Below are 10000 nucleotides of genomic sequence, written 5' to 3'. Positions count from 1 at the left end.
ATGGAGTCCTCTGACTGCGGACAGCCGTACAGTGCGACACCATTTCTGCACCACGCATCTTATACAAACTGTCCACTAGCAAGGACAGAAGTGATCATTGTATACTACGCGTCGATATTCATGTGTAGCTATCGGAGCGCGTGGACAGTCTTACCGACAAGCACTAAACACTAGCCATGAGCTTCCTAGTCACAGGCTGGTGAGCAACGTAAGACTAGACTGTCTACAGTGGTCTAATTCTGCAACTGTGAGCTGCTGATGCAGTCGGGTCTGTACGGCACGCTATCAGCTTCGATTTGTGCTCCTTTCATCTCCAGCTTGATCGGCTAACGAAGACGTAGACTATGATATGTTAAATATCCTTATGCTACGAGCGTACATGAGAGCTGAAGCGAGGACCACGAAGCCTGCATCAATCACCCATGTTCTAGTTGCAGCACGTCCAGACACTGAGTCACACATGCACCGATGTCAGCCAGGGACGAGTGCATGCAGATAACATAGCTGTACTGCATCCGTTCACACAGAGCCGAGGAGTGACAATTAGCATGCACGCTTTATATCGGGCAAACTCTCTCCTGTTTCAGCACCGTAGAACAAGCACAACGATGTTCACGACGCTAGCTGAACTATGCATTAAAGTCTCGGACTCTCAACCGATGAGTGTGGTGTTGCTTTGTGCCCAAATGATTCTCTGATTATGTGAGACTATTCAGTCGACAGGAGCCCTCAGGAGTGACAACCGTCATGGGGCAGATATCGGATGCGCATGGGTAGACGGCCTCAGCAGTGGTGTCGTGACGCGCTGCAATCTCATGCGTAAAATCGGTATCAGACTGTCAGACTAGAAGTAGCATAAACTAATCTTTCTAGTCACGACATATTAGTGAGCAGCGGAGTAGAGACAGACTTACGATGCAGAGAATGAGAATGGCACCCTGTATGACTGAGGTCGATAGGCCATCTATGGGATGTTAAGTCGCTGATTTATCAGACTAAGTAGGATTCGATGCCTTTAGATATGACCTTGACTCTAACACAGAGTACCTTAAAATGCATGTAGCTACCGCTGACCACGCATCGACAACCATATGTCTCCGTCGACTAAATGTGTCTTCAAATTACAGCAATGAAACGCCCTTCGATGTGTGTATAGATATGAAGCTAGCTTATCCTCTTGCTGGCAAGGCCTGTGTACATGAAAAAGGTGTTTGGAGGGTGCAGCTGTGTGTACGTGTCCGCTATAGCGCGTAGTAATGGTAAGTGAGACTCATGGTCGAAAAAATAACAATACAGGTCCAGTGCGCAGTGTCATGCATTGTGTTAGCGACCTGTGGTTGGTGGGTTCTTTGACAGCTAGTGGCTTAGGGGTTAGCACGTTCGCCTCACACCTCACACCTTGGGGGTTCGATTCCCGCCTCCGCCTTGTGTGTGTGTGGAGTTTGCATGTTCTCCCCGTGCCTCGGGGGTTTCCTCCGGGTACTCCGGTTTCCTCCCCCGGTCCAAAGACATGCATGGTAGGTTGATTGGCATCTCTGGAAAATTGTCCGTAGTGTGTGTGTGTGAGTGAATGAGAGTGTGTGTGTGTGTGCCCTGTGATGGGTTGCCCGATGACGCCTGAGATAGGCGCAGGCTCCCCGTGACCCGAGAAGTTCGGATAAGCGGTAGAAAATGAGTGAGAGAATGAGTTAGTACAGTGGGGTGGAGTCAAAGTCAGGGCTCTGTTCAGGACACGGGTTCTGCAACTCAAACCTTAACCTTCACACCAAGTCTTTATGGTGCTTGCTTTGTTAGTGTTTGAGCCTCTTACAGTAGTTCCGGTGAATAGAAATTATAATGCATACATGCGTTCTATACATGTGTGCTTCCAAATATTTTGGAAAAACCACATAAAGGTGTGATGGCTACGGTGCACATACTTTTGAGCATATTTTATTTTGGTGAAGCTGCCACAATATCTGCTACACATACTGTACCCTCTGAGGGTGTGCAGATGCTCCGGCCACTGGATACATAGCACCTGCTAACTTTTTTCACTTTTCTGGCAACAAGCTTCAGGATCTTGAAGTCTGTAATCAGAACTTCTTCAGAAATTCAGATGCTCAGAAACAAACCTTGAAACACTGTGACTCTGTGAGCTTCTTGAGAATATGATAAAGTTTGGAACAAGTTTGGAAGAAGCTCAGAGAATCCATTCTTTGGTAAAGACTTTTGTTCATGTGTAAGTGATTGTTTTCTGATGAGCTCACATGAACAGGCCGGTGGCCGGTAGCTTGACATGACAATCAATGTTGTTTTTCTGTAAAAGTAGGCGGGCCACAGTTGTGTTTATTGATGAAACAGGCCAGATTCTCTAGTGAAGAAAGGTCAGGTTGTGAGATTAGGAACAGGCTGTACAGTTTATTTGTATTTCCATATGAGCAAATGGACAAAGACATATTTTTTTCTCACAGGGAAAAAGGTTCACTCTTAAATCTGAGATTAAAACTGTGAAACACAGTTACAACATAAAAAAAAACATATGGAAGCCATCAATTTTCCTTCAATCCAGCTGGATATAGACATTCTTCTCAGCACCGATTCTCGATGTTAAATTGCAAAACCACATGTATAAGTTCTGCCAGGAGTGTGGAAATAGTTTAGGAGTTCATAGAAATGTGTGGGTGATGTCATAACGCAGATTTAACTCTTGTGCCTCACGTACTTGGTCAAATATTTCAGACTCGGGAGATGTTGCAATAAAGGAGAGCACTTTGGGAAGATCTCTAAAGTGTTTTCCACAATCGTCTTTATGTGAACCGGAGAAGCCATTAACAAATAAAAAGATGAATATCAGCCAATTTGCTCAATCAAGCGTGATATTACATTGGCAGGTGTTATTTTTATTACCGTGGCACATTTCTTGTTGAAACCTATTCTATATTTCGAGATTTTATTCATGATGATGTAGTATATCAATCTTACAGATCCATAACAAGGCTCAACTTCAGTTTGTAGGGTTAGAGGGAAGGATTTGTGGGCAGGGTTAGGAGGGAGAGTTGGAGGCAGGACTAGGGGGCACTGCTATTGGGTAGGGTTAGAGGGCAGAGTTAGGAGGCAGGGCTAGGGGCAGGGTTAGGGGCACTGCTATTGGGTATGGTTAGGGGACAGATTTAGGAGGCAGCAGTAGGGGCAGGGTTAGGGGCACTGCTATTGGGTAGGGTTAGGGGACAGATTTAGGAGGCAGCAGTAGGGGCAGGGTTAGGGGCACTGCTATTGGGTAGGGCTAGGGGCCACTGCTATTGGGTAGGGTTAGGGGCAGAGTTAGGAGGCAGGGCTAGGGGCAGAGTTAGGGGCACTGCTATTGGGTAGGGTTAGGGGGCAGATTTAGGAGGCAGGGGTAGGGGCAGGGTTAGGGGCACTGCTATTGGGTAGGGCTAGGGGCAGGGTTAGAAAGCACTGCTACTGGGTAGGGTTAGGGGGCAGAGTTAGGAGGCAGGGCTAGGGGCAGGGTTAGGGGCACTGCTATTGGGTAGGGTTAGGAGGCAGATTTAGGAGGCAGGGGTGGGGGCAGGGTTAGCGGCACTGCTATTCAGGGTTAGGAAACTGGGTAAGTGGCATGGTTAGAAAAAACAAAAACAAAATCAAACCAAACTGCACTTACTTTGGAAGTATAAATTCAAGTGTGTTAAGAAAGTATGTTATAAGACGAGAGAAGTTTGGCGATAACACTCCAAAAAAATCTCTCAGAAATATGAAGGACTGTTTCATCTTTGGCCAAGTGCAATATGATACATGAGCTAAAAGGTTTAGCTAGTTAGCTAACACAGAAACAAACTATTCGATGGCAAACACAACAAACACATGAGCAAACATTGGTCAAACTTTTTCTATGTTAATGATATTTGTTTGTGTTAGATCATTGATAGCAACCTTCAGATAACAATATGGAACTCATCCCTACATACTACATAAGATGGAGCTAAATGTTATGTTATGTCAGCTAGGACTCTTATGCAGCATCCTACAAGACAAACAAATGTTTCTTCCATGTGTGCTGTATAATCTTTGAAGAATGTGCGTTAGTATTTCATCAGTATATCATCATCTCTGATGTATTCGAATGTGGATTAGTCCAAAGCCGTTTAGCTGAGCTTACTCAGGGGGGAGAAAAACAAGATAAATGACAGCCTCTTTTGTGTATAGAAATAAACTGATTGGAACTAATGAGATACTATTTATCTAAATTTCTCCTTGTGTGTATGTCTCAGAACTGTGTGTACATAAGTAGGTTATTCAAGCTCCTGTGCAAACAGTGTGTTTCTGATTAGCATGAATAACTCTAGAGCATCCTGCCGGCAACATGGCTTTGTGTTTGTTTAACTTTCATCATCTAATGAAATTCTGCTTGAGTGGAGCTTCTAATGCGGGAATGGACAAACTCGAGACTGCAGCTGTGTTTATGTGTTTAGGTACAAAAATACTATGTGAAAAGAGGAGCTGAGTCGAGCCGAACTGGAACTGAGATGGGTTTTAGTGCAATGAACTGAAAATGAAAATGAAACAGGGGTTTAGTTTAGTGGGACTGTAGAAAGAGGGGTTTAGTTTAGTGGATCTGTAGAAACAGGTTTAGTTTAGTGGGACTGTAGAAAGAGGGGTTTAGTTTAGTGGATCTGTAGAAACAGGTTTAGTTTAGTGGGACTGTAGAAAGAAGGGTTTAGTTTAGTGGGACTTTAGAAACAGGTTTAGTTTAGTGGAACTGTAGAAACAGGTTTAGTTTAGTGGGACTGTAGAAAGAAGGGTTTAGTTTAGTGGGACTGTAGAAACAGGTTTAGTTTGGAGGATCTGGAGAAAGAAGGGTTTAGTTTAGTTTAGTTTAGTTTAGTTTAGGAGAAAGAGGAGATTATTTGAACTAATCTGGAAGAACAGGTGTTTATTTTAACTTGAACATCTGGCCAGTTTCCTCAGACATCACTCATTCACAACACGTTTCTATCTGAAGATCTTTTCCTCGCGGGATTTGTTCTGTTTGTGTAAAGTAAAGCTTATCAGCTCATAATCTCCTTAACACCTTAATATCAAGCTGCATGCTTTCCGGTTTAAGCTGTGTTTCTGGGACTGAACTGTCTGTGTGCTGTGCAGTATCTAATCTAACAAACGTGTGAAGTATGATGTAGATAGATGATCTAACTCACTCTGTCCACTCTCTCACCCTCCCCATGCCCTTTCAACTCTACAGGGAGATGGTGAGAGAACAAGTGCTCTCTTACCATAAACATTCCTATAAATGGGTTTACGAGGTCACATACACACACACACACACACACACACACACACACACACACACACACACACACACACACACACACACACACACACTATCTGGGCATGAAGAGCTGATGAGAAAAATCTTTGACGGTTCACATGTTCCCACCATTGGACATAATGCAAACTTCTCTACAAGGTCAAAAGGGAAATATAGCTGAAGAAATGAACTCTTAGGTAGTTAGATGAGTCAACATGCCCCATATCCACCCACCTCAGCATATTTCCTGATCATTATCTATTTGCTATGCTTTTACATGGAAACAAAACAATCCCAGAAGGCATATTTTTTTTCAAATCGACCTATGATACAAAGTCAGCGCCAAGAGCAGGAATTCAGAGGCGCTGTTTCTGAGAATCTACAAAGAACAGTTTCACTGCAAATGTCATCTTGTGCTGCCATCGTCGTTGGCTTCTACCATGCCCAATCTTCAGAACCGATGAGGCGATCACTTTTGAGTAGATTGTTGCCATCACTTGCAGCACAGATGGAGCCAAATTTGGGCTATAGACTTTTTTCTAATGTGTGGATCTTCTATTAATGCAAAGAAAAGTTCAAATGATTCGATGAACTGTCAGGGCTCAGGATAAAAGCTCCTGAAGCAGTTTTGGATCAAATCAAACATGCCTAACATTTCACTGGGATCTGGAAGAACTTTCCCTGTTGTCCTGTTTATAATTATAGCGCTGTAGCTCCTCTTGAGCTTTCTTATAAACTAAACATCCCAGAGCTCCTGCCCGGTTTAACCCCTGCGTATTATTGTTTGCTCAACTCAACTATTTTGTCACATCTTAAAATAGTTTGCTTGCTGAGTGAGTGCTGGTTCTCCTGAGGTTTCTTCCTGCTTCCTGTCTTCTCCTTTTTATCCTCTAGATTAGAACAAGGACCAGAGACCAAGTCACAGGGCTGGAGATGTTAAGACATAGATGTTCAGAGATTTATTTTTTTTGATACAAGTCAGTGGCTTCAACTCAAAATGGTGCACTGTATATAATATAATCGCTTCATGTTGTGGTCCAACCCTGGACTCTATTATCAGCCCTGGCACATGTCAAGCTTTTGTTGGTCTGCGCTTCATCTCAGAGTCATGACTCTTGTTCAGTCTTAAGGAACAAAAGTACGGTGATGAGGACATGATGCAGGAATACACACTCAGGCTTGAGCATGTCATCATGACGAGGAAGAAATAAAAGGGTGGGACCAGGATTCCAAAGAACCTGCATCATCCAAACAACCCAAATATCTCTTGGGTTTTACTCTGAATCTCCTCGTGGGAAATGAAGTTTGGCCGTAAGAGCAAAGCGGAGAATGAAAGTGAAGGAGATTGTGAAAAGTCTCGAGTCTGCTCTAAAAGGAAAACAAAGTCAGTTAATAGAGCAGCCCTAAGCGAATGTCAGCCATGAATCACGCTTTTCTTTTGTTCTTTTACTTTATCGCAGCTTCGTTGTTTTTAACCTTGGACATTATCGCCGCCTTGGCATGTTTTTCCCCGGGCGAAACGAGCAAGCTGACATTTGCGATGCCAAAAGTCAACTTCTGCGTGGTCGAACGACTCTCTTCGTCTCCGTCTTTATCCTCCTCCACTTTTCTGTTCTTCATCTTCAAAACCCCAGACGAGGCTTTTTAACATGTTGAAATTCAAATGAATTCAGGAGAATTATGCCAGATTTATCTCCAAGCTCAAAGAACATTTCATCTTCAAAAGGTCTCATTTTTGGAGAGTTTCATTCTTTCTTTCTTTCCTCCGTCATCTCTCCAACACTAGCATTGTGCTGCATGTATTAAAAACTGTCAGGTTGTCACTGAAATGGTTGCCTGAGTGCGCTAATTATAAAGCGCTGTACTCTGAACTAAAATGACAGGAACTAAAATTTCACACTTTACTTTCATTCTTTTTTCCAATTGTTTCTGTAATGGAGTCCTTTTGTGTTCCGCTTGTCTCTTGTTCTTGATAAATTGTTGTTATTTGGTTGTCAACTCATTGTTTTTATCCCAAAGTGATGTTGAGTTCAAGATTCTGATTGGTCCAAAGGTGCTGTGGTAGCCTAGTGGTTAAGGTTTTGGGCTACCAATCAGAAGGTTGTGAGTTTGATTCCTACGTCCACCAATCTGCCACTGCTGGGGCCCCTGAGCGAGGCCCTTAACCCACAATTGCTCAGTTGTATAAAATAATGAGATAAAATGTAAGTCGCTCTGGATGAGGGCGTCTGCTAAAGGCTGTAAATGTGTTGGCTGTTTATATTAATGTATTGCTATAGTAACAGCTTATGTTAATGTCTTTATTTATTTATTTATTTTTAATGTATTAATGTGTAATCGTTCATACTGTATGTACAGTAAGGAGTCTTCAGTGTCAATGCTTTGTTGCAGTCAAAGGTAAAGCTGTAACTTTTTCTGACCTCTTCAGGACAGAGGAGTTTCTCAGTCACATGACGAGCTTCCTTTATTGTCTTATTAACTACAAGAGAGAGAAAAAAAAGAAAGACTTATGAGGAAATTACTGTTTATAGCTGCTATATCATAAGTGATAAGATTTGTGCACATTCCATTGTTAAATATAACTACAAATGGATAAGAAAGTTTCATTCACAAATAAATAAAACTTCATTACTCCACCCTGGCGTTGATTATTATCCTCTAACAGCACACCATACTGAGGGTTTTAGTCGTGACTCAAAATGTGATGACATGGCAGAAATATTAAGACACATGTTTCCTATAGTGTCCTCATTTCATGTGTGTGTGTGTGTGTGTGTGTGTGTGTGTCTGTGTTTGTACACACGCCTTAAAAACAACAACAGGGTCTAAATGGTTTAGATTTGGCACAGAGCACGGAAGACCAGATGGTCTTAATTCAGACGACGAAACAGAAGCAACAGGCATTTCAGCATGTGTGTGTGTAAGTGTGTGTGAGTAAGTGTGTGTGTGTGTGTGTGTGTGAGCTGTGTGTGTGTGTGAGCTGTGTGTGTGAGTGGTGTCTGTGAGCTGTGTGTGAGCTGTGTGTGAGTTGTGTATGTGAGCTGTGTGTGAGTGGTGTCTGTGAGCTGTGTGTGAGCTGTGTGTGAGCTGTGTGTGAGTGGTGTCTGTGAGCTGTGTGTGTGAGTGTTGTCTATGAGCTGTGTGTGTGAGTGGTGTCTGTGAGCTGTGTGTGTGAGTGGTGTCTGTGAGCTGTGTGTGTGAGTGGTGTCTGTGAGCTGTGTGTGAGCTGTGTGTGAGTGGTGTCTGTGAGCTGTGTGTGAGTTGTGTGTGAGTGGTGTGTGTGAGTTGTGTGTGAGTGGTGTCTGTGAGCTGTGTGTGTGAGTGTTGTCTATGAGCTGTGTGTGTGAGTGGTGTCTGTGAGCTGTGTGTGTGAGTGGTGTCTGTGAGCTGTGTGTGTGAGTGGTGTCTGTGAGCTGTGTGTGAGCTGTGTGTGAGTGGTGTCTGTGAGCTGTGTGTGTGAGTGGTGTCTGTGAGCTGTGTGTGTGAGTGGTGTCTGTGAGCTGTGTGTGTGAGTGGTGTCTGTGAGCTGTGTGTGAGTTGTGTGTGAGTTGTGTGTGAGTGGTGTGTGAGTGGTGTCTGTGAGCTGTGTGTGTGAGTGGTGTCTGTGAGCTATGTGTGTGAGTGGTGTCTGTGAGCTGTGTGTGAGTTGTGTGTGAGTTGTGTGTGAGTGGTGTGTGAGTGGTGTCTGTGAGTTGTGTGTGAATTGTGTACAGATTGTGTGTGTGATTGTGTGTAGATTCAGGTGAGATCACACCTTACATACTACATTGTACTTCCACCAACATTTGTTACCTCATTGCTATAAACCTGTTCTGTAGCATGTGGTATGTTGTTTATTAAAGAAACAGTGATCTTAATGAAGGCAGAAATGTTAAACTAAATTCTCCCAACATGGCCGCTCGCTCTCGGGCTGCTGTGACACCCGACTGACACCCTGTGACTTCACGACAGAATAATATGAGGTAAATCTCATGGTGGGAAAGATACATGTCTGGTATAATAGAGACATAGTCGACGTCTCATCATAGTTCTGACTGATCTGTAAATGTCACCTCACAGAGAGACAATACAAACTCTCTATTATACAAGTTGTAGTAAAATATGACCTAAAATTTCTGTCAGGCTAATGCACAAAAACCAGCTGGTGCTGAAGAGAATTAAGATGTATTAAACATGAATTGAAACCCTATCAGAGATGCTGTCTGCCGAGCATATATTAGCTAATTAATGTAAACTAACGTTGGCGGTGTAAATTTTAAACTTTTATTAAATATGACATGAAATTCCTGTCAGAGATTAACATTTCTATTGATATTACACCAAAAACGCTGTCAGATATCCTGTCAAATTAACGTTAGCCAGTTGTTAACTGTGAACATTTAATCAACATGACGTTTTGAAAAAAAATTTTTCCATTTCTGCACTTTTCTGCCCTCAAGCTTCAGAATTCGACCATCTCTCAGCACTTCTGTTTACACACTGATGCATCGGGGAAAAACCTTCAGAAAACCTTTGGCTTTAATGTTTTTCTTCTTTAACAACCTCCTCTTGTGAAAATAGGCAGCTCAGGTCATGTTTATTGATGTAAAGACTCAGACAAAGCAAGTGGTCTGATTAGCGAGACTGGATCAGATCAGACTCTGAGGTTCATAATTGAAAGTTTGATTGATCGATGCTCTAACGGGGTCTCGGGTCCAGAGGGCTAGGTGAAAGAAT

This window comes from Tachysurus fulvidraco, chromosome 18 (assembly GCF_022655615.1).
Source record: "Tachysurus fulvidraco isolate hzauxx_2018 chromosome 18, HZAU_PFXX_2.0, whole genome shotgun sequence".
Classification (NCBI taxonomy): Eukaryota; Metazoa; Chordata; class Actinopteri; order Siluriformes; family Bagridae; genus Tachysurus; species Tachysurus fulvidraco.
This window is presented reverse-complemented; position numbering follows the sequence as displayed.